We start from the raw sequence: 23,465 nt of genomic DNA, 5'->3' as shown, positions 1-23,465 counted from the left end.
AGCCTCAGTTGTTGGGGTGCACGGGTGTAGTGGCTCTGCAGCATGTGGGATCTTCCTGGAACAGGGGTTGAAACTGTCTCTGGCATTGGCAGGTGGATTCTTTATCACTGAGCCACCAGGGAAGCCCCAAGACATGCATTCTTGTTTGTAAGAAAAATTCAAGTTGAGGGAAAACAGGGTCTTCCCCCAACCCCGCCCCACTCCTTTTATTCCCCTTTTCGATAGTACCACCATCATCCAAGATTATCTTCGTAAGAAGACTTTTATGGAGCTACACATCATGGATGTGTATTTAGACATAGTAATGTATACTTACAAGTATTGAACTAAACTATGTCTAAACAGCCTGCAGTTTGCTTTGCAATTCACAGATACCATTTGAAAATTCCATGTCTGAACATAGAAATCTGTCACATTTTCACGGTTGCATAGTATTTCTTTGAATACTGTACACCTACTTACCTATTTCTCCATTGACTGATAATTTTCTCATACATACTTTTCTGTGTACCTGTATAACCACTTCCACTGGGTGCATTTCTAGAAGAGAAGCCTCCAGACCAGAAGGTCTGTCTGTTTTGAATTTGGTCACAGCCTAATGACCCTCCTGAAGGTCAAGAGCATTTATAGTTCCATCTAGAGTATGAAACTATTCACTCCCCCACATCTCTGCCATTATTGGTGATGACCAATTTATTAGCATCTTGAATAATTTTGGCGGGTTAATATGATGTGTATAATTTACATTTCTCAGGTTGCTGTCGGGGTTGCACCCATTTTGAAACTGGTGTCAGTTTCCAGAGCTCACGGTTTGCAGACCTGGCTGTGCCCTTTGCTTGCTGGGGACCTCAGGCCAGTTACTTCACCTCTGAGCCAGGGGTTATGTCTTCAGCTCTGAGGCAGGACTCAGATCTAGTTTGCCTACTGTCACGATGATGAAGTACAAAGGCGATGACATGTGTGATATACCTGTTTTCTCATTTGAAGGTTATCACACTCTTGGAAGCTGTTGTGGTGTTTTCCCTTCCTACAGATAAGGAAACTGAGGCATACAAGGCCCAGAGACATGTCAGGGTTCACACAGCTCATGGCAGTTATGGTCAGGAATCCTGACCACAAATCTGGGTCTACACTTCAATAGGGGAATAGGAAGGAAAGCAGAAGTCTTTTATCCAGTGGATTTCTGGACAGAGATTAGAGAGAAAGAACTAGATCTTTATATATTTGGGCACAGAAAAGCAAAGCAGACGAACACATGACTAATTGAAAAAAAAGCTATAAGGTTCTTTGTGTTAAAAAAAAAACCCAAAAACTCCATGAAACTCTGTATTTTCACTAGATTTCTATCAGTGCATGTAAAAGCACAGAAAAAGGTGTGGAAGGGTGCACCAGTCTGACAAAAGTGGTTACTCAGGGAATTGGGGGTGTGGTGGGGGAAGCATGCTTTATCTGTGAAGTTCATACTTCTTTTTTTAATAATTAATTATTAATTTGTCTGGGCCAGGTCTTAGTTTTGGCCTGCGGAATCTTTTTTCTTTTTCTTTTTTTAGTGGCAGCGTGTGAAGCCTTTTTTAGTTTCGGCATGCAAACTCTTAGTTATGGCATGTGGGATCTAGTTCCCTAACCAGGGATTGAATCTGGACTCCCTGCACTGGGAGTGCGGAATCTTAGCCCCTGAACCCCCAGACTTTTTCTTTTTAAACAAGGAGAATATATTCATGTATTATGTGTTTAGTTAAAGGTTAGTTACGAATTCATAGCTTTCCCCCAAAGAATGGCCAGATGAGTTAAATACAGAATGTGGGAGGCACACAGCGGAGGGGCCCTGTGGATGGAGCTCCCTGGGAGAGGCCTTGAGGGAGAATAAGACTCATTTCTTCTCCTTTCTCCCCGTCAGTGGTGGGGGGGGGGGCGGTTTGGATGAGAGGTGTTCAGACTGAACATATTTAGGAGTGTAATCAAGGATGACTATGTGCCAGGCATCTTTGTATGTGTCAATCATCTCAATTAGTCCTGGGAGAATTCTGGGACACACCTCTCATTGTCATCATCTACAGTTAGGGAAACAGAAGCTTAAGAGAGTAATTTGCTGGTGTGTGTGTGTGTGTGTGTGTGTGTGTGTGTGAAAATATCCTGAGGCAAATCCCAGGAGGACGGGCATGTTTGTATCCATAGCCTCGAATGGAACCTGGCATGTGTGGCCCTCTCTGTTTGCATGGATTAGGAACCCTGGTCTAGGCATTCCCAAATTACTGGCTGTCTCTGGTCCACCAGGGAGGTCCTGCTGGGCCAAGGGGAAGGGGCTTATCTGCTGGGCCACCATGCATAGTGACGGACCTGGTAGCCTTCTCCACGGCTGAGGGTGGGGGGGCGGGGAGTGGGAAACTGAGTCTCTCTCTCTCTCTTTTCTTTTTAATATTTTATTTATTTTGGCTGTGTCGGGTCTTAGTTGAAGCATGTGAGACCTTTAATTGTGGCATGTGGGATCTAGTTCTCTGACCAGGGATCGAACTCGGGCCCCCTGCATTGGGAACTCAGACTGTAAGCCACTGGACCACCAGGGAAGCTCCTTCTCTGCCATCTTTACAGTTTTCTAGTTGGAATCAGCCTTGGGTGCTTTATCCACTCATTTTTCCAGCTGCCAAATTCTTCCCTTACCTGTGTCTCCAGCTCAATAATTGACACCTCCGTTTGTTCCCTCCAAGAATAGAGGCACAAACCTTGGGTTTTCCTGGATGCTTTTTTGTGGTATCCTTGTATCTGCTCCATCAGCAAAATCTATTAGGATTACCTTCAAAACATATTCTCACACCTTCTCAATATCTTTACCACTCTGGCCTCCTCCATTCACCACTTGGACCGATGCCGTAGTCTCATCTCTGGTTTCCATAGACAACCTGATCACGTGTCCTTTCTGCTCACAGCCCTTTGAGGTATCCCCATTTCACTCTGAGTGAATACCAAGGTCAGTTTGGTGACCTGAACTCCCTGCCACGATCCAGCTCCTGTTACCTCTTTCACTGCACGCCCTGTCTTGGCCCCCCTACTCACCTGCCACAGTGTCCCCGGTCTTCAGCGTCCTTGAGCCACTGAGCCTGGTTCTACCAAACTCTGGCTTGCTTTCCCCACTGCCCTGAAGGCTCATCCCCCAGATATCTGCATAGCTCTCCCCTCATTGTCCCTAAAAGCCACCCCCCACTTATGTTAATGTTGATTTGTGCATTTTCTTTCTCCCTCGTGGGCAGGAGCGGGGGCTGTCCTGTCACTCTCCCTGTAGTGTCCCCAGGACCAGAGCAGCGCTTGGGTTCATGATGGGATGGTGGGATGAACAGACCCTGAGTGCTTTGAGGTTGGGCTCTTTCCTTGGCCTTTCCCTACCCCCACCCTCAGCCTCCCTTTTTTTACCCCCCTCCCTCTGCAAAGGCCACCCAAAGAACCTTCAGAACACCATGCTCTGCCTCACTTGCTTCTCACCAAGGTCTAAATGCTCAGTCGTGTGTGACTCTTTGTGGCCCCATGAACTGTAGCCCACCAGGCTCCTCTGTCATAGGAATTTTCCAGCAAGAATGCTGGAGCCAGTTGCAGTTTCCTCCTCCAGGGGATCTTCCTGACCCAGGGATTGAACGCACGTCTCCTGTATCACCTGCATTGACAGGTGAGTTCTTTACCAGTGAACCACCTGGAAGCCACCAGTTGCTTTTCATCCTCTGGCAAATTTCTTTCTTGCAGCAGTTCAGAGGTGGGGGTTGGGGAGAGATAACAATCGGGAGACACTGATTAAGTACCAGACACTGTTCTAGGTGTTTTACGTGCAGTCACTTCATTTAGTATCTAAATAGCTTCCGTTGCCTCTTTTTTATTGAAGGAAATGGAAGCATAGAGCCAAAAAGACACTTGCCCCGGGTCACACCGCTGCAGTGGCAGCACCAGGATTCTAGCTGGGCGGGCTGCCGCCTGTGGACCCTCTCTTCCCCACTCTCCGTATCCCTGAGAGCTTGACTTGGTGTTTGGAGGCAGGGCAAACCCTTCCCCTGGTCTCTGCTTGGGTCCAGTGTCCCTTGTCCTTTTCCTGCACAGACAGTGGGGCGGTGGGGTCCTTCCCAGGCTTTTCTCCTGATCATCACCTCCCTCAAACTGTGAGTGCAGGATGCCTCCCGCCGCCTTTCCTCCATGGCTGTCCGATAGGCCTGGGTGGGCTCTAGAATCACTGATACCAAGGGAAGCTGGCCTGTGGTCCCAGCAATTCTCAGGGTGGCCCCGCTGTCATGTAGGGTCTGCTTGGCCAGGTCTGTTCCCTGTCCCCTGTCTGGGGCTCCAGAAAGCCCCAGGGGTCGTGTCTCGGAGGGTGTCAAAGTGTTGAGGGCTGACTGCATCTGGCTGCCTCTGGCCATGGAGGACAAGGCTGTAGACTTGACCCATGGCCGCAGATTGCAGGGGACACACTCCCTCCTCGGGGCAGTGGGGTTGCAGGTGTGTTCCAATTTTGTTGTGTTTTTCTTCCTCTTTCCTGCCTGGGGCTTCCTACCCCTCTGGTGTGTGAGAGGGCGGCTTCCACTTACTCCAGAGCCACGATGAAAAACATGGGCTATTTTTAGTTTCCCTGAGTGTCAGTTATTTTTGTTTCCCTCTTTGCTCCTCATGGATTTGCTTCACCACTGTGTGTGTTTGAGAGTGTGCTGCATATACATGTTGATGTATGTATATGCATGCCAGTAGTACACGTGTGACACATGAACACGTGTTGGCATGCACCCATGCACACTTGTGTGTGACCATGTGCTGAAGCATGCACACATTCATGTTGTGTGTTGGCATGGGGGCACAGTGTCTTTGTGATAGCATATGTGTGTATGTACATGAACACATGTGTACACATACATTGACATGTGCCCACACTTGGTTCTTGGCACACATGGGTTCACACATATTATTGTTATCCATGTGTATATGCGTGGGCTCACATGTGTGTTGACACATGCTGGGTGTATAGTTACACATGTGGACACACATGGTAACACATGTTCTGAGTGTGTTGGGGTGTGTATACACACACGTGGCCATGTGTCCTATTGTGGTCTGGCCTTCTGGAGGCCTGGCCCGGGGCTGTGTTCAGTGCTCCGAAAGAAAGAAAGAAGGAAAGAAAGAAAAAGTGAAGTCCCTTAGTTGTGTCCGACTCTTTGCGACCCCATGGATTGTAGCCCGCCAGGCTCCTCGTCCATGGAATTTTCCAGGGAAGGATACTGGAGTGGATTGCCATTTCCTTCTCCAGGGGATCTTCAGAAGGGCTTCCCTGAAAGCTCAGATGGTAAAGAATCTGCCTGCAGTATGGGAGACCCGGGTTCAGCGTGCCTGGCTTTTCCCATTTGATGACATGTTCCCCAAGCCTTCCTAGGATGACTCATACTTGCCAGGCGTTCTCTCCCTGACCCATGTGATTAGCTAGAATTTAGAGAAGCTCAGCTACCTGGAATTATCCTGTTATGACTTCAACATGTAGCAAGTGGGAAGGAACTGAGTGGATGTCAAGGACTTGCTCGTTGAAGATTTTCATTTTCCCTTGGGCAGTTTTGTTCTGCTGGAACCTGGGCCCAGGCACGTCTGCTCCGTCAGTGACAGTGGATCTTGGTGCCTGGAAGCATGATCCTACACGCTTGGTCAGCAGCAGAGAGGCCCCTGGACAGAGAGACCCCCCAAGGCAGGTTTCAGCCACAAGGCTGACTTCTCTGGCTCATAATCTTAGAATTAGAGAACTTGGTTACAAGAGCACCTACTCCCACTCTTCCCACCCCCCTTCTGTGCCATAGAGGTCTAGCAGCTTCGTCCCCATAAACACATTTAGAGTGCAAAGAATTCAACTGTAGGTAGGACTCAGCCAAAAAAAAAAAAAAATCAGACAAAAGGAGAAGTTCTTTTATGTGCCTCATCTCCTGCCCCCTGGTTCAGATGTGACCTTGGCCTCCACTGGCCCTTGGAGGGGCCATGGGAGCTGAAATGCAAAAAGAAACAAAAACCAACACCAAAAAACTCATTCTTGGCTTTGGGGCTCTCTGGGGCCCTGGAGCTGGCGAGTTACAGGCTCCGGGGGTGCCTGGGACCCACATTTGAAGCTCGGAGTCATTCTGCTCAGAACCTGCCTGAACCCAGAGGTCCGGGCCCCTGGTGACCCTGGGCGCAGCTGGCTTCATTGTCTGGCTTCCTTCCCCCACCTCCACCCCATCGTTTCCTCCTGTGCCCCGATTTATTGCTTCGTGCTGGGTAGGAGGAAGGAATAGGAGTGGCCCGACCTGTGCTTGCTTCCTGGCATTTGGGGTGAAGTTCCTTCCACCTTTTCTGGAAGCTGCCAGAAGGACTCTTGAGACACTTTGATGTGTGGTCTCTTGGGCTGCTCTTGAACTCAGATGCTGGTGTCTCCTTATCTCCCTGACCGCCGGCCATTGGCACGTCCCTGCACTAAACCTTTTCCTGGCTGAGGTCACACGATCTCACACGTCTAATGCCATCTTTGTCTGGGCCCCTCCCAAATTGATATCCTAGGCCCAGGCCTTTCCCCTTGAACTCCAGTCTTGAGCAGCCACTGGCCAGCTCCGTATCTCAACCTGGGTGTTCAAGGGCATCTCAGGCTTACTCTAGCCAGCGCTTGACTTCCCATTACTGCCCCTGCCCCAGAACCTCATTCCTCTGGCCACATTCCCATCTCAGGCTGTCACTCCTCCATCCGCCAGCTCCCCTGGCCGAAAGCCTTGGAGTCAGCCTTGACTCTCTCACTTCCCACGTTGGACATTTTGTTTTTGGCCTCATCTTCAAAATATATGCAGAGAGACCTCCCTGGTGGTCCAGTGGCTGAGACGCCACGCTTTCGATGCAGTGGGCCTGGGTTTGATCCCTGGTCAGGGAGCTAGATCCCACAGGGCGCAGCTAAAATTCGCATTCCAGGACTGAAGATCCCGCATGCTATAATTAAGAGATTTCGCATGTCACAACTTAGGAAAAAAAAAGAAAAAGGTACCTCATGCTGCAATGAAGATCAAAGATCCTCTGCGCCCCAGTTAAGATGTGGAGCAGCTAAATAAATAAATAGATAAAACTAAGATACTAAATAACCCCAAAAACACAAAAGCAAAAATATATCCAGAATCCAGCTTCTCTCCACACCCACGGCCACCACCCTGGTCCAAGGCACCATCAACTTTGGCCTGGATTCCCGCACATCTCCCTGTGTCCACCATTGCTTCTTGGCTAGGCTTTTCAGCACAGCAGCCAAAGGGATCCCAAGAAATCTGCAATCAGAGCACCATCCTCTTCTCCTTAAATAAAGCCCGGCAGTGGGCCCACACCATCCCCTCCTAGTCAAGGTGAGACCTTATGTTGGCCCTTGAGGCCCGTACCACCCGAACCTCACCCCTTTCTGTCCTCCCCTTCAGCTTGACCTTGCACCCAGCCCTGCCGGCTGTTCCTAACTGACAGATCGGCCTTATTGAGTTCTTCCCTTTGCCCACAGCTCTTTCCCTGATGTGACATGTACGTGATTCTCTCTCCTGCCTCCTTTAGGCCTTTGTTTGGATCTCACTTTCTCATGAATCTTTCTCTTTACAGTTTTTTTTTTTTTTGGTCTCACTGTGCAGCATGCAGGACCTTACTTCCCCTACCAGCGATCGAACCCGTGCCCCTTGTGGTGCAAGCATGGATTCTTAACCATCGGACCACGAGGGAAGTCCTTCTCTTTTTGAATATTGCAAGTTTTCTTCCCTTTCCGTGGTGCTCCGAACCTTCCTTACCCTGCTGTTTTTCTTTTGTCGCCCCATCATCTGCTGAGATACTGCAGAATTCACCTACGCATCCTGTTTATTACTTATTGTCTGTTTCTCTCTGTGAGAGTGTCAGGCCCATGAGGGCAGGGACCTTGGTTTCTGTTCATTGCTGTGTTCCAAGCACTTGGAACGATGCCTAGCACTTAATGGTAGGTTCTTGAATAGTTATTAAACGGATGTTTAGAAGACGAGAGTGGTTTCACAGGGAGGTACGTGACCAGTGGCAAGTTGTCACCCTCTATGGTGACATGGGGGGGCTCCCCTCACCCTGTGTGTGGTTCCACTCCGCCTGAAGCTGTCGCATCTCTCACCTACTGCAGGAGCTCCCTTTCCGGGCCGTCTGCTCCTACTCACGCCAGTCTCGTCAATTTTCCCTGCCACAGTAGAATGTTCTTTATTGTTTTTCTTCTTATTTTGGATTATTTGGGATATTTCTTTCTTTCTCTGGCTGTACCTCACAACCCGCGGAACTTCCTTGACCAGGGATTAAACCTACACCCCCGGAAGTGGAAACATGTCTTAACCACTAGACCACCAGGGAAGCCCAACTGCACTTACATATGTATATCGTTCATTTATTTATGGCTGTACTGGGTCCTCATTGCAAGGGTTGTTTCTGGTTGCAGGGAGTGGGGGCTACTCTCTAGTTGCGGTGTACCGGCTTCTTATTGAGTTGGCTTCTCTTTGTTGTGGAGCTCGGGCTCTAGGGCGCATAGACTTCAGTAGTTGTGACCCACAGGCTTAGTTGCCATGCGGCGTGTGGAATCTTCCCAGACCAGAGATCGAACCCAGGATCCCTGCATTGGCATGTGGATTCTTAACCATTGGACCATCAGGGAAGTCCCCCTATGCTCTTAAAAATAATGTAAATTGCATCATTTCACAATACTGATTAAAACCTTCTTGCATGTGGTATGAAACCCATCTGCTCCTCATGGCCTGTAAGCCCCTTTCCTGCCTCCACTCCCTGCACTTTACTCTGTTGCAGCCTCATAGACTTTTCTTCTTCCTGTTTTTTGTTTTTGGTTATGCCACACAGCTTGCAGGATCTTAGTTCTCCAACCAGGGATCGAACCTGGGTCCTAGGCAGTGAAAGCATGGAGTCCTAACCACTGGACAACCAAAGAATTCGCCTCATGAGCTTTTCTTTTCCTCCCATGCACAGGTGTTCTTTCCTGCCTCAGAGCCTTTGCACAGACTGTTCCTTCTTCCCAGAAGCCTTTTTCCTCCTGACTTTTGTGCTGGATTCTTTTCATGTTTAAGCTCAAATGGTACTCTTGACGATTACCCCTCTCCTCCCCTCCTCACCCTATGAACCTACCCTATCTCTGTTATAAGCATTCCATGTTATTATCGTCTAAGCTGTCACCATTCTGGAATGATACTGTCCACTTGGTTGAGGTTTCCCGAGGCAGGGGCCTTGTCTGTCTTGTTCATGACTGTATCCCGTGGTTGGGGACCCTGGTCTAGGGCAGAGACCTGGCTGGGGAGGGACCTCAGGCCGAGGCAGAGGAGTCCAGTCGGGATCTTCAAATTCATGGATTTGGAAGGCAGACTCCTTGGCTTCAATGCTGGCTCTTCCCCTCCTTCCCCTCCTATCTCCCACACCAGAGAGGACCTGGGAGCCTGGTCTTTGTGGTGTGTTCATGGATTCAGGGCCTGAGTCTCAACAAGTCCTGCCTGTGTTCCAGAGATATCTCTCTGACTCCAGTGACCGGGTGTTTTTCCTGGCTGAGCGTTGGTATCTTCTGATTGATTCCTCCTCTGCCCCAGTTCGAAGGTGGAGTGGCCAGAAGGAAGGGACACCGGTTTATGAAAGCTGTCATTGGGGCCATCTGGGGGTGGTAAGTAAAGAAACAGCACCTGTCTTGGCCCAGGGACCCAGGGAGGTATGGAGTCTGGCCTGGAGCCACCTCACTCTGTCTCTCAGAGGGAGAAGGGATCTTCCTGCTGGCATCTTGGCTTCAGCTGGGTGGCTTGGATTGGGGGAGGTCCACTGCATTGAAGCCCTGGTTCATCATTAAAGTGGAATTGTTTACGTTTCTTGTCCCCATGGGCAGAAATGGCGTGAGGCTGGAGTTGGGAGACCCAGGTTTGCTGGTGATATGTACTCCCTCTGTACGTACAGGACCTCATGTCGTCTCAACCATGCAAAATCATTTACCCGCACTCAATAAACCACAAGTCAACTGGGTTAGTATTGGCCTGGAGGGTGCAGAGAGAGGGTGGGGAGGGAGCTTCCTGTGGCCCTGTTGTTTCTCCCATGGGTCCTGTAAGGGATCCAGCCTGAATGCAATCCAAGAGTTAAACATTCATTTTTAAATCTAGGGCTCAGATAGCCACCTGTGCCACATGGGGGAGAAACTGGTTGCTTTTAATTTCCCCACAGGTCTCCAAAAGGAACTTTATGGAGGGACCTTCAGAGGTAATTAGAGAATTTTCCCAGTGGCTGGGTAAAGTTGTAGTATGAAGACTCATGGGCTCTGATTGTCAGGGCTTGTCTCATATGCTTATCCCTGAGCTGATCACTGTAGCTTGAGAAATGGACTGCTCTGATTGGTCAGGCTTGGATTAGATGCCCATCCTTGGAGTTGGAGCGGGAGGTCTTTTTTCACCCTAAAGCAGGGAGGCTGAGGTGGGGTGGGTGGTACCCTACAGGAAAAGGGTGGGAAGGACTGTTAGGAGAAGGAGGAAAGGGTGACAGGCAGCAGAAATGATTGATGGATGCTTTTCTCCAGAATAGCTTTCTCACTTCATCTCATTGCCTCTCACTGCTCCTGCCTATTGTAGTGTTAGAGATTATTTTCTTTGTCTCTACCTTGGACTGCTTGAGAGGGTGGTAACTGATCAGCTAATTGTTTCTGTCAGGGAATGTTTCATAAACTCAGATTGTTAGATCTGGCACTCAGTTCCATCTTTAATGCTTTGAGGAAACAAAAACCCAGACGGAGCAAGGACTTAAGTAAAGCCAGAGAGCAAATTAGCAGTGAGTACTGTCCGGGAAGACTGTTGTCAAGTGGGCAGGGAAAGTGGGTGAAGGTCAGATGGGCTGGGGGCGCAGGGCCTGGGAGAAGCCAAGTAGTTGTGAAAGCAAGTCATGAGCTAATGTTTTTCAGGTAGAAAGTTCCCAGGGTCCCTGTCTGCATGCCTGCCCACCCACCTCCTGGAAGCAAGATTGGGAGGAGATGTTTGTTGGAAAGTGGGAGAAGTGTCAGGGCTGGGGTGTGCCAAACTGCAGGCTTTGTCTGTCCCGGGTGGGAGCCGCCCTTCGTATGCACTGGAGGCGATGGCGTGGAGGGATAAGCCAAGTTTCTCACCTTCATCAGAACTTGCCCAGGTACAGATGCAGAGGAGTTGACCAGGAATCATTGTAGCTAGCTGGTATATTCTGCAGTGTACCAGCACACCTGTCATCGGATGAACTCCTGACACCCTTGTTGATCCTTGTCCCAAACCCAGGACATACCCTTCTTCACCTAGGACAGTGAGGGGGTCTGTGTGGGAGTGACCCACCTGGACAGCCAGGCCCCCAGGGCCTCTGGGAGCATCCCCTTGTACACAGAGAGTGCCCTGTGTGCCCACGTGAGAACCTTCCACCTGAATGAGAAGCATGGCACAGACTGGAACGGGGAGCTGGAAGGCAGTGTTGACATGTCACCATCAAGGTCAGGCGTGGCTTCTCAAACCCCCAGGATTCTCTCTAGGGTCTGGCCAGAGTTTTGGCATCCAGGAGCTAGGTGGACCTAAGAGCATAGACTTTGGAGCCAGGTTTTTCTGCCATTTCTTAGCTGTATGTCTTTGGACAAGTGACCTAACCTCTCTGTGCCTTATTTCCGCCTCTGTAAAATGGAATGAATGAAAGTATCTCCTATACAGGGCTCTTATGAAGACGGAGGAGTGGGTACCTGTAAAACGCTTAGAACAGTGGTCCCAGCCTTTTTGGCACCGGGATTGGTTTTGTGGAAGTCATTTTTTCCAGGGACCTGGGTGTAAGGGGGATGGTTTTGAGATGATTCAACGCATTACGTTTATTGTGCACTTTATTTCTGTTTTTCTTACATCAGCTCCACCTCAGATCATCTGGCATTAGATCTTGGAGGTTGGGGACCTCTGACTTAGAATAACAGCTTGGCAAGTGTCACCTAAGTTTTTTCTCTTGTCATCATATTAACCTTATACACATACCCATGGTGGGATTAGTTAGTCTGTCACTTTACCAAAATGGGATCGCACTATGCCCACTTTCCTGCATCTTGCTTTTCTGACTCCATCTCTTCTCTGAATTTTCCCCAGGCACCTGGGTTGCTCTCAGTGGGTATCTAGATGACTGAACATCCCACGGATGTACCAGCCATTCCCATGAGCAGTTCTTTTTCCACCCTGATGTTTCAGTTTGAAAAATTTTGCTTTGGGAAAGTTGTGAACACAATGCAATGAATTTTTGTAAGCCTTCTCTCAAGCTCCACTGACGCTGACAATTTGTAGCATTTGTGTTCTCTGTCTCTTGTGGCCAAACCATCTGAGAGTTGCTTTGAACATGATGACATCTTACTCTGGAACACTGCAGTGTGCGTGTCTTAAGGACAGGAATATTTTTTTCTGTAACCACCAATCACCATCACAATCAGGAAAGCTTGTGTTGGTTTGCTTGTTTGATCTCACACTCAGATGACATTCAGAGTCTCTTACTGTCCCAAGAGCCCCATTACAACAATTTTTTGTCTTTATTGTTTGAATCATGTCCTGTGTTTGGTTGCCTTGTTTCTTTCTCCTCCTTTAATCCAGACTAGTCCTCCAGCCCTGTTCTTTTTACTGAACCCTTCACAACATTAGCATTTATAAAGGGACAGGCCAGTGTTTTGGCAGGATGCCCCTCAATTTGGATTTGTCTGTTTCTGCGTGAGTGCACGTTTTCTTCTGACAGATTCCTACACAAAAGTCTCCTTGTTTGAGTCAGGTGGGAGTAGAGCCCTCCTGGCTGAGTTGGGATGGATATCGGGACTCCCCTCTCTCACCCCCAGCTTGGCAGCCAGCCCCCTCCTGCAGCCGGCCTGGGCCCCCCTGGATGAGTTTGAACCTACCCTTGGACTGGAAGAAGCCCCTGATTCCATCTGGCTTTGACTCTTTCAGCTGTTCCTCCATCTGCTTCCTAATTTTCTTAGCTCTGATTCCTTGCCCTCACGCCCAGGTGTGTGGATCCTTCCAGCCGCCCTTAGCCAGCCTGCCCGCTCCCCTCCAGCCCTCCTCTTCTCCCAGGACCATGGAAGCATGATGGCCTGTGGCCTGGGAAGGCATTGCAACTCTGGGGTGCCAGAGCCTGTCTGGTGGAGATGGGATGGCAGGTGAGGGCCTTCTTGTCTTCCCCGCCTGTCCCTCTGAGCCTTACAGAAGTTCTTGTGCCAGGTCCCCCTGACCCCATCTGGCCTCTTGGCTGGTGAATGAAGGTCACTCTGGCTTTACTCGGCTCAGAGCCCGCTGCCACCGGAATCCCTTGGCAGCTTTGAAAGACCAACTAGGCCTCGGGACTTCCTTCGACTGCCTGTTCCCAGGGTCCCTGGATTCCACCCGCTGCAGCCTCCTGCTTTGGATTTTCAACTTTGAATTTTATTTTTTCTGCATTTCTCTTGTTGCGGTGCACAGACTCTAGAGCACAGGTTCAGTAGTTGCAGCACATGGGCTTAGTTGCCAGAAAGCATGTGGGATCTTAGTTCCCCGACCTGGGATTGAACCTGAGTCCCCTGCATTGGAAGGCGGATACTTAACCACTGGGCCACCAGGGAAGTCTCCTTTGATTTCTTTTTATTGTGAAATATTACATACTTGAAAGTAAGTGCCTAAGACACACGTGTTAAATAAATATCTAAGATAAGCATCAGTGTGATCATCTTCAGATAAAAAAGCAGAACCTCGTCTGCCCTCCAGAAGCCCCTGCAGAGGAACCTGTGCTTGTCTCCAGCTTGCACTGGGATTAGTTTTGTCTGATTGTGAACTTTACGTGAGTGGAATCTTACTGCTGTGATCTGACTGCCTGTATTCTCTCAAAATTCATACTTTGAAATCCTAATGTCCAAAGTGATGAAGTTAGGAGGTGAGGCCTTTGGGAGGTGATTAGCTTATGAGGGTGGAGCCCTCATGAATAGGATTAGTGCCCTTTAGAGGAGGAACCACCCGCTCCGCCCCCAGCACAGAGAGCTCCCTTGCCTCTTCCATAATGTGAGAATGCTGTCAAAGTCTCTAGCCCAGAAGAGGGTCCTTACCCAACCAAGATCTCAGACTTCCAGCCTCCTGTTTTTGTAAGCCATCTAGTCTATGGCATTTTGTGAGAACCACCCAATGGACTAAGACAGAAATTGGTTCCAGGAGGGGCTCCGCAGTAATATACTTAAAAACGCAGAAGTGGCTTTGGATTTGGGTGATGAATAGAGGCTGGAAGAGTCTTCAGGTGCCTGCTGGCAGAGCCTATTACTGCCACGAAGAGATCATTAAAAGCAATTCTAAGGACTTCCCTGGTGGTCCAGTGGTTATGACCTCATGCTTTCAATGAAGGGGGCATGGGTTCAATCCCTGGTTGGGGAACTAAGCTCCCACATGTCACCCTCATGCTGTGTGGTGTGGCCAAGAAAATATATTTTTCTAAAAAAGAATAAAGTGATTCTATTGGGGGTTCAGATAGAGAGGAGAGTTGTTGAGAAAGCTTCTGGTTTGTTAGTGAGGACATTCTGATGATATCTCAGGTGAAAAAGAGGAACTTGCAAACTGGGGGAAAGGCAGTGTTTGTTGTGAAATGGCAGAGAACCTGGCTGAGTTGTGATTGTGTTGCAACGTTTTTGGTAGAATTGGTGGGTGATGAAAGCGGCCGCCTGCCCGCAGCTGGTTCTAAGCACAGTAGCTCTGGAATGCTTATGATCAAATGCCAGCAGAGGGACAGGACTTAAAGATAGAATTGATACTCAAAGGGGAATCTGATCTTTAAAAATTTGGAAAATTCTCAACCTATCTGTATTGGAAAACAAAAACAAAGAAAACAAGACTGCCTGTTGGGAAGAGAAGACCAAGGTGTGGCTGATGACAATTTGATAAGATTAGTGTGTGTGTCAACAAGACAGTCTGCCACCTGAGCAGGAAAATAGCCAGATTGGACTGAAGGAGAAGAAGGGAAGGCATGAGCTGGGGCGTCGGGATTCTTAGATTTCCAGGACAGGACTAGGGAGCTATTTGACTGGGAAAGTGCTGTTTTTTTTTTTTTTTTTATTAGTTGGAGGCTAATTACTTCACAACATTTCAGTGGGTTTTGTCATACATTGATATGAATCAGCCATAGATTTACACGTATTCCCCATCCCAATCCCCCCTCCCACCTCCCTCTCCACCCGATTCCTCTGGGTCTTCCCAGTGCACCAGGCCCAAGCACTTGTCTCATGCATCCCACCTGGGCTGGTGATCTGTTTCACCATAGATAGTATACATGCTGTTGTTTTGAAACATCCCACCCTCACCTTCTCCCACAGAGTTCAAAAGTCTGTTTTGTATTTCTGTGTCTCTTTTTCTGTTTTGCATATAGGGTTATCGTTACCATCTTTCTAAATTCCATATATATGTGTTAGTATGCTGTAATGTTCTTTATCTTTCTGGCTTACTTCACTCTGTATAATGGGCTCCAGTTTCATCCATCTCATTAGAACTGATTCAAATGAATTCTTTTTGACGGCTGAGTAATTTCTGGTGCGTGGAACTTGATTTCTTCTCTTTGGAGAGCAATGGAGTGCCCAGTAATGAGTTTTGAGATGGGTCTATGTGTTAGGTGTGACCTTGGGCACCCTGTATGTTGACGTTCAGGGCTATGTTCCTGCGTTGCTGGAGAATTTGCGTGGTATGTCTTGCTCTAAAACTTATTGGCTCTTGGGTGGTGGTTGGTTTCAGTGTAGGTATGGAGGCTTTTGGACGGTCACTTATTACTTAAAGTTCCATGTAGTCAGGAGTTTTCTGGTGTTCTCAGGTTTTGGGCTTAAGTCTCCTGCCTCTGGATTTCAGTTTTATTCTTCCTGTAGTCTCAGGACTTCTCCAACTATACAGTACTGATAATAAAACTTCTAGGTTAAAGGCGAAAAGATTCTCCCCCGTTAGGGACACCCAGAGAGGTTCACAGAGTTACATGAAGAAGAGGAGAGGGAGGAGGGAGATAGAGATGAGCAGGAGGAGAAAAAGGGGCACTCAAGAGGAGAGAGACAGATCTACGTAGTTGTCTGTTCCCAGAGTGTTCTCCGTAGCCCAGACACCTACAAAGACTCACAGAATTGGATTGGGAAGAGAAGGGGAAAGGAGGAAATAGAGGTGTTCTGAGGTAGAAAACAGAGAGTCAAGATTGGGAGAGAACAATCAACACACTCCTGAATAAAAATGGGAACTGAATATTAGGAAAGTGCTGTTTAAAACAAGTGATGAAGGACCAGAAGGCCATTCAGAGATCAACCAGGGCTTCCTCCTCAAAAGTGGGGTCGTCGCCCAAGTTTCAGATGACCTCTGCTCATTGGAGCCATGAGGCCCGGGCTGCCCCCCACAAACCCAGGCAGGTGGAGCCTCCAGGGTGCAAGTATCGCCCGGGGAGCCGTAGGCCTGCAGCTACCCCCGCAGAGCTGTGGGGGCCCAGCCACAGCCCCAGTGGTCAGCCCAAGGGTGGGTTCTTCTTGAGCCTTGGAGTATATGTTGATTGCCCTATTAGGTTTGTGGGTCACCTTGCACCTGTTCGTTTTTTGTTTTTTTTTCTATTTCTCCCTTTGGAATGGGAGTGCCTGTCCTATGCCTGTCTCACCACTGCATTTTGGAAGCACATAACGTATTTGATTTCACAGGTTCACAGCTGGGGTCTCACCTGTTCTTTTTAAAATTTTTTTAAATTTATTTTTATTTTTTTATTGGAGTATAATTCCTTTACAATATGTTAGTTTCTGCTGTATAATAAAGTGAATCAGCTATGTGTATACATATATCCCCTCCCTCTTAGACCTCCCTCCCACACCCCTCCCTCACTCATTCTTGATTTATATAGTTGGATGAGACTTTGGACTTCAACTTTTGGGTTGATGACTTGTGAGAGAGACATGGATATGGGGCAACATTCATTACGGCCTGAATGTTTGTGCTTCCTGCCCCACCCCAAATGCATATGTTGGAAACCTAATACCCTTGGTGATAGCATTGGGAGGTCAGGCTTTTGGGAGGTGATTTGGTTATGAGAGTGGATAGAGCCTTCCTGAATAGGATTAGTGCCCTCGTAAAAGAGACCTTAGAGAGCTCCCTCACCCATTCCACCATGTGAGGACACAGCGAGAAGTCTGCATGCCAGAAGAGTGCCCTCATTGGACCACGCCAGCACCCTGATCCCAGACTACCAGCCTGCTGCCTTATGAAATAAATGTCTGTTGTTTATAAGCCACCCATTCGGTGATGTTTTGTTACAGCAGCTCAGCCCTGATGGAATAAGACACATACTCTGTATTTTTTTTTTTTAATTTTGTCTTGTTCTTGCTTCCCATTATGTTTGTGAGACCCATCATGTTGTTACAATAAACCACACCCCATCTTCATATCTGTAAAATATTCCATGAGGCTGTCCTGGTTTATCCATCCTGTGAGCGTCTCCACCTCCAGGTTATGAATGCTCTTGGCCCTTGCCTTCAGAATGCACAAGCCTGATTTCCTCTCGGGTCCACAAGAAGGGGCAAACCTGCTGGTTCCCAGAAGTGCCAGACTTCTGAAGTGATCAAATCAGTGTTCAGTTTCATTACAGGCTTTTTATTTAATAAATTATAGAGGTGAAATTGACATAACATTAATTGTTTAAAGTGATCCATTCGGTGGCAGTTAGCACATTCACGGTGTTGTATAACCATCACCTCTGTCTGCTTCTAGAATGTTTCTGTCACCATCTTTTCTTCCTTCCAAGTCCCCTGTTCCCTGGCAGTCACTAGTCTGCTTTCGGTCTCTAAGGATGTATCCTTTTGGACATTCCCTATAAATGAAGTCCCACACTGTGTGACCCTTTGTGCCTGGCTTCTTTCCCTCAGCATCATGTTTCCAAGGTTCTTCAGGTTGTCGCCTGTGTCAGCGCTTTACTCCTGTTTATGACTGAATCGTATTTCACTGTGTGTGGGTGAAACACATTCTGTTTATTCGTCTATCGGTGAGAGACACTTTGGTTATTTCCACCTTTTGGTCACTGTGAATAGTGCTGTTGGGGATTTGTGTGTACACATGCCTGTTTATTTTCCCTTTTAAAATATTGTCTCCTTTTAAAAAAGTTAATTATTTTATTTTTGGCTGTGCTGGGTCTTCGTTGTTGCACGTGGGCTTTCTCTGGTGCTTAGCCTTCTCATTGTGTGGCCTCTCTCGTTGTGAAGCACAGGCTCTAGGCTCTCGGGCTTCAGTAGTTGCAGCTCCCGGGTTCTAGAGCTCGGGCTCCGTACCTGTGGTGCATAGGCTTAGTTGCCCCAAGTCATGTGGAATCTTCCCAGATCAGGGATTGAACCCGTGTTCCCTGCATTGCAGGGCGGATTCTTAAACCCCTGGACCACCAGGGAAGTCCCTTTGTCTCCTTCTATTTCTTCTCCTCCTCCTCCTTCTCATGTTTCACCCCTCCCGGCCCCTGCACCCACCCCCTGGGGGATATGTCTTTGAATAGGACCTGTATGTCCTTGTGCCACAGGTGGTGCCAGGGGTCTGCTCAGAACAGTGGTCCGGAGCTCAGTTTTGGGCCAGGTAGGCGTGGAAGCTCATCCTGGCTCTGCCTTTTGCCTGTGCGTGACCTGGGGCAGATTTCTCAAGTCTCTGGGTTTGGTTAGACTCCCATAAAATGGTACAAACCACACCTTCCCAAAGGGTTGAAATGAAGATGTAATGGGCTAATAGGTGGCAAGTGCTTTGAGCTGGGCATGGCCAGGCAGGTCCTACGCCTAGCACATGGGCTGCCAAACCTGGGAAGAGAGCAGACCTCTTTCTTGGTACCCGACTCCTGCTCTTAGCCCTACTCTTGTCCCTTCATCATTTGGAAATCTGTCCACGTATTCTTGTCTGGCCCATGGCTTCTTCTAATGCCTGGATTTCCGAGTTTATATTCCTCTCATTTTATTTATTCCTTTCATGACGGGTGTCTGGTTCCGTCCACTCCTACCTCCCCAAGCAGCAAACGTCCTGGAACTTCCCATCGTAAAGTTCTCACGTATTTCCTTGGGAGGTGCAGGGTCTGGGGCAGCCAGGTCGTAGGGCAGGCATGGGAAGGGGGAGGCAGGGGAGCCAGAGTCATCAAACGTGCCTTCCAGAAGGGTTCTTGCTGTGCCCTCCCACATCTCCTCCAGCGCCTGATACCATCTGGCCTTCTAGAATGCCAGCGGTTGCCATGGGTGTTGTTTTGTTTTACATTTCTGAGTTGTGTTTGATCCTTCTTCCTTTTGTAAGCCAATGGGAGGACAGGGTCGAGGCTCAGAGTTTGGGGGAGCCTGTGGGGGGGGAGGCACACAGTAAATCGGGGATAGACCCCAGGATCTGGACTTGGTTTAATCAGAAATCTTTTGTCCCCAGTGACCGAAGTCAGATGCAGGGAGAGGACAGAGGATGTAAGGGACATCTGTTCAGCTGCAGAGGCTCAGAGTTCAGCTTTATTCAGGATGGGGAGAGATTGTGGCTGACCCCACGTACCCTGTGCTATTGTCTGCGGTCAGCGTAGGGGTCCCCTCCTGCTAAGGATGTGCCTGTGGTCACCTTGCTGTGTAATTGTCACGGGTGTCTTAATTTCTGAGGGCTTTGTCTTCACGTGGTCATCCCCTCTGTATGCCTCTGTGTCCTTGTCTCTTATTTTATTTAACTTTTGGCCACACTTTCTTTTTTTTTTTTGGCTACACTGTGCACATTCAGGATCTTAGTTCCCCTACCAGGAATCACAGCCATGCCCCCTGCAGTGGAAGTCTTAACCACTGGACTGCCAGGGAAGTCCCCTCCCTGCCTTTTCTCATAAGGACATCTGTCACTGAATTTAGGACCCACCTCAATCCAGAAGGACCTCATCTGGACATCTGTAACTTATTCACATCTCCAGAGACACTGTTTTCCAGTGTCACCTTCTGAGGTTCCAGCTGGGCATGACTTCTAGGGGATACTCTTTGACCCAGAGCCAAGTGTTTGTCCAACCTTCCAACTGGCAGAACTCCAGGATCAAATCTAGGCCCTGGCTCTTGGGTTCTCTAGGAACTTGATTTTTTTCTGAAAGTCAATGTCCTCTTCTGCAATTGGTGGCTGATTTTCTCAGCTCCCACAAACTAAAATACAGGTAGAGCGGCCTTGGATGTCATGCCACTTAAGACAGCTGGATGGGATGTGCTTGGCAGGCTGGGCGCTTCTGAGACAGCCCTCACTGGCACCAGAAATAAGGAAAATAGAATAGGGGCACAGTGAAAAGGACTGAAAGTGGGGACTTCCCTGGCAGCCCATTGGTTATGACCCTGAGCTCCCAATTGCAGGGGTCACAGGTTCCATCCCTGATTGGGGAACTAGGATCCTACATGCCATGCATAGCCTGGCCTAAGACAGGATAAATAAAGGTTAAAGTTTCTTAAAAAAAAAAAAAAAAAAAATTGAAAGCATACAGAAAGAATCACAACTGCAATAAAAAAAAAGAAAGAAAAGGCAGTACATGAAAAGTCGTAGCTCCCTTGCCCCACAGCGGGTCCTGGCTCCAAAGGCAACTTGGGTTAATAGTTCCTTCCTGACAATGTTTGTGTTCACGGGGAGCGGGATATCTTCCCGTCTCAGGCCCACCCACCAGGACGCTGCATGCCTTTCTCCACCTTGGGTTTGGCACCAAGGGGAGTATCTTGGAGACCTTTGTTCTAGCCCGGAACTCACCCTCCTGTTCCTGGACTGAGGGCCTGTCTCTGTGTGTACAAAGCTGTGGGCTTTGTATACGGAGCACTGCAAAGGGTGGGGCTGTTTCTCTATTTACTGCTGAAGCAGTGACCAAAGGCCTTGTTCCTTGGGACCTGACAAAGGAAGACGCAGGTTGGGATCCATTCTGAAGAAACCCTCCTGCTGGTGATGGCCATGTTGTCTTCTGGAACTTTCTTAGGGCAAGTGGGTTTCCTGGGACTGCTGTAACACATGATTACAGATGTTTTTTATTTTATTTTTTGGCCATACCTCGAGGTGTGTGGGATCTTAGTTCCCTGACCAGGGATTGAACCTGCGCCCCCTTCTTTGGAAGGTGGAGTCTTAACCCCTGGACCAATGGAGAAGACCCGTACAGATGGGTGGTTTAGAATAGAGATGTCTTCTCTCTCAGTTCTGGAGACCAGAAGTCTGAAGTTCAGGTGTTGGCCATACTCTCACTAAGGAACCTTGTGTCTTTTGGTGACTCCAGACACTCCTTGGCTTGTGTCTACATCCCTCAAGTCTCTGCCTTTATCTCCCATGGCGTCTGCCTCTGTGTCTTTGCTACTGTGGACACTCATCATTGGATTTAAGGTCCACCCATATAATCCAGAATGATCTCATTTTGAGATCTTTAATTACATCTGCAAAGACATCTTTTTCTGGGATTTCCCTAGTGTCCCAGTGGTTAAGACTGTGTGTTCTCAATGCAGAGGGCACAGGTTCTGTTCCAGGTTAGGGAAATAGATCCCACATACAGCATGGCGCATGCAGCCAAGGAAAAAAGACCCTTTCTCCAAATAAAATCATGTTCACAATTAAAAAAAATTAATTTGGCTGTGCCAGGTCTTTGTTGTGGAATGCAGAATCTCTTAGTTGCAGCATGCAGGATCTTCAGTTGTGGCACGTGGGTCTAGTTCACTAACCAGGGCTTGAAGCCCCCTGCATTGGGAGTTTGGAGTCTTAACCACCGGACCACCAGGGAAGTCTCCACATTCACAGGTTTGGGGTAGAACTTCCTGTGTGCTAGGCACCAGGCTGCAGGTATAGGCTCATTGGATCCTCATAACCTCTTCTGAGTTGCAGTAATGTTTATTTTCCTGCTGGAGTAATGGAGGCTCAGAGAGGCTGAGGCACCTGCCTGAAGTTACCACAGCTGGTGTAGACATAACTTGGACCAGTGTCTGAGCTCCTCACTTTTGTCCCAGGGTTGCAGCCCAGCCTCTCCCGGAACTCAGACCAGGTTGGAGACGTGTTTTGTGTGGTTGATGATAGATACAAATCTAGATTTCTAGGCAATTGTGACAGTTTGGAAATTGTACAGGGCAGCCGTTGGCCAGGGCCTGTCCCTGTTTAATGAGGTCTGTTCTTCGGTAGGCCTCATTTTGCCTAGTCTCCTAGTTCCATGGCCGTGGGGAAGTGACTTGGCTCTTCCAGGCCTCAATTTCCTCATCTGTAAAATGGGGATAATCATAGCCTTGGCCTCATGGGCTGTAGCTGTGAGGGATAAATGGGTTGATAAATGGGAAGTGAGTAAGTGCTGTTGGCTGCGGTTGTGAGCTGTGAAGTGGCTGCATCAGGCTGGCCTTGTAGCTGTTAATTGTGTGTGCATGCGTGCGTGCTCAGTCGTGTCTGACTCTTTGTGACTCTGTGGACTGTAGCCCACCAGGCTCCTCTGTCCATGGAATTTTCCTAGGCAAGAGTACTGGAGCAAGTTGCCATATACAGAAGATCTTCCCAACCCAGGGATCAAACCCGTGTCTCCTGCACTGGCAGGTGAATTCTTTTACCGCTGAGCCACCAGGGAAGCCCAGCTGTTAATCACCAGCCTTCTTTTGGAATAAATTCAGACTTAGTTCATGGAGGTCGTCCAGGGCCCTGGGTGTTGGAAGCGTTGGTTGTAGTGGGAAACTGGGCAGTCGAGAGCCCCTCAGGGTTCTGGTGCGACTTATGGTCTTAGGCCTATTGTAAATCTCAGTCTCCTTATCTCTGACAACACTTGTGCTTTCTGCCTGCTTAAGTGAGGGAATAATGAAAATAATTGAAAAATATAATTTATGACTATAATTATTCTATTGATAGTATATGTGGCAGTATATATATAAGGGAGGGTGAGGATTCAGAAAACTGGCCATACTTGGGCAGCGATCTCATCTTCCTGAGTCTCCGTTTCCTCAGATGTCAGATGAGATGATGTTAGTGTTCACGGCATGGAGCTTTCAGCGGGATTCAGGGAGCAAAGTGCTTTCCCACTCTTACAGAGAGCCAAGGGGATGGTGGTAGGGCTGGTGGATGGGGTGGGGATGATGGGAGTGGTGGGGACGGGGGGTGGGGGTGCTAGGGATGGGAAAGAAGGGTGTGTGTCAGGGCACATGGAATAGTGTGGCCTGGGGAAGTGGGAGCCGAGGTGGCTGCGGCCACGGGCCTAGGCTGGGGCTGGAGCTAGAGCTGGAGCCTGTCCCTGGGGGCATCTGGGTCCTCCCTGTCCTGTCTTGCAAGAGGATGACATCACTGACCTCCATGTCCCCTCGGGCTCCGGCAGCTGTGATGTGTGGCCTGGGAGCCCAGATAAGAGGGGCAGAGCTGTCTGCAGTCCCGGCCACCTGTGTCCTTGGTAGGGGAGGGAGAAAGGCCGGGGACTGGGGCAGAGTCCAGCTGAGGCTTTCAATGTCCTTTCAACCCGGGGGAGGGGGAGCGAGTGTGGGGAGGGTGTTTTTTGAATCCTCTTTGTGGTTTTGGACT

The 23,465-nt window shown here is 48.8% G+C and overlaps 1 protein-coding gene across 3 annotated transcripts in view; it reads left to right on the top strand.

The window, feature by feature from the left end:
• The window catches only part of SCARB1 (scavenger receptor class B member 1), a 92,953-nt gene that overhangs the window by 2,897 nt on the left and 66,591 nt on the right, over window positions 1–23,465 (top strand). The window contains exon 2 of one of the 3 annotated variants that reach the window (XM_061142107.1): window positions 9,582–9,652. The exons of the other annotated variants lie outside the window; for them this stretch is intronic. The gene's annotated coding sequence lies outside the window, so the exon portion shown is untranslated. The remainder of the gene's footprint in view (window positions 1–9,581; window positions 9,653–23,465) is intronic. 3 annotated transcript variants of the gene reach the window in all.

Source organism: Dama dama, chromosome 5 (genome assembly GCF_033118175.1).
Source record: "Dama dama isolate Ldn47 chromosome 5, ASM3311817v1, whole genome shotgun sequence".
Taxonomy (NCBI): Eukaryota; Metazoa; Chordata; class Mammalia; order Artiodactyla; family Cervidae; genus Dama; species Dama dama.
This window is presented reverse-complemented; position numbering and strand designations above follow the sequence as displayed.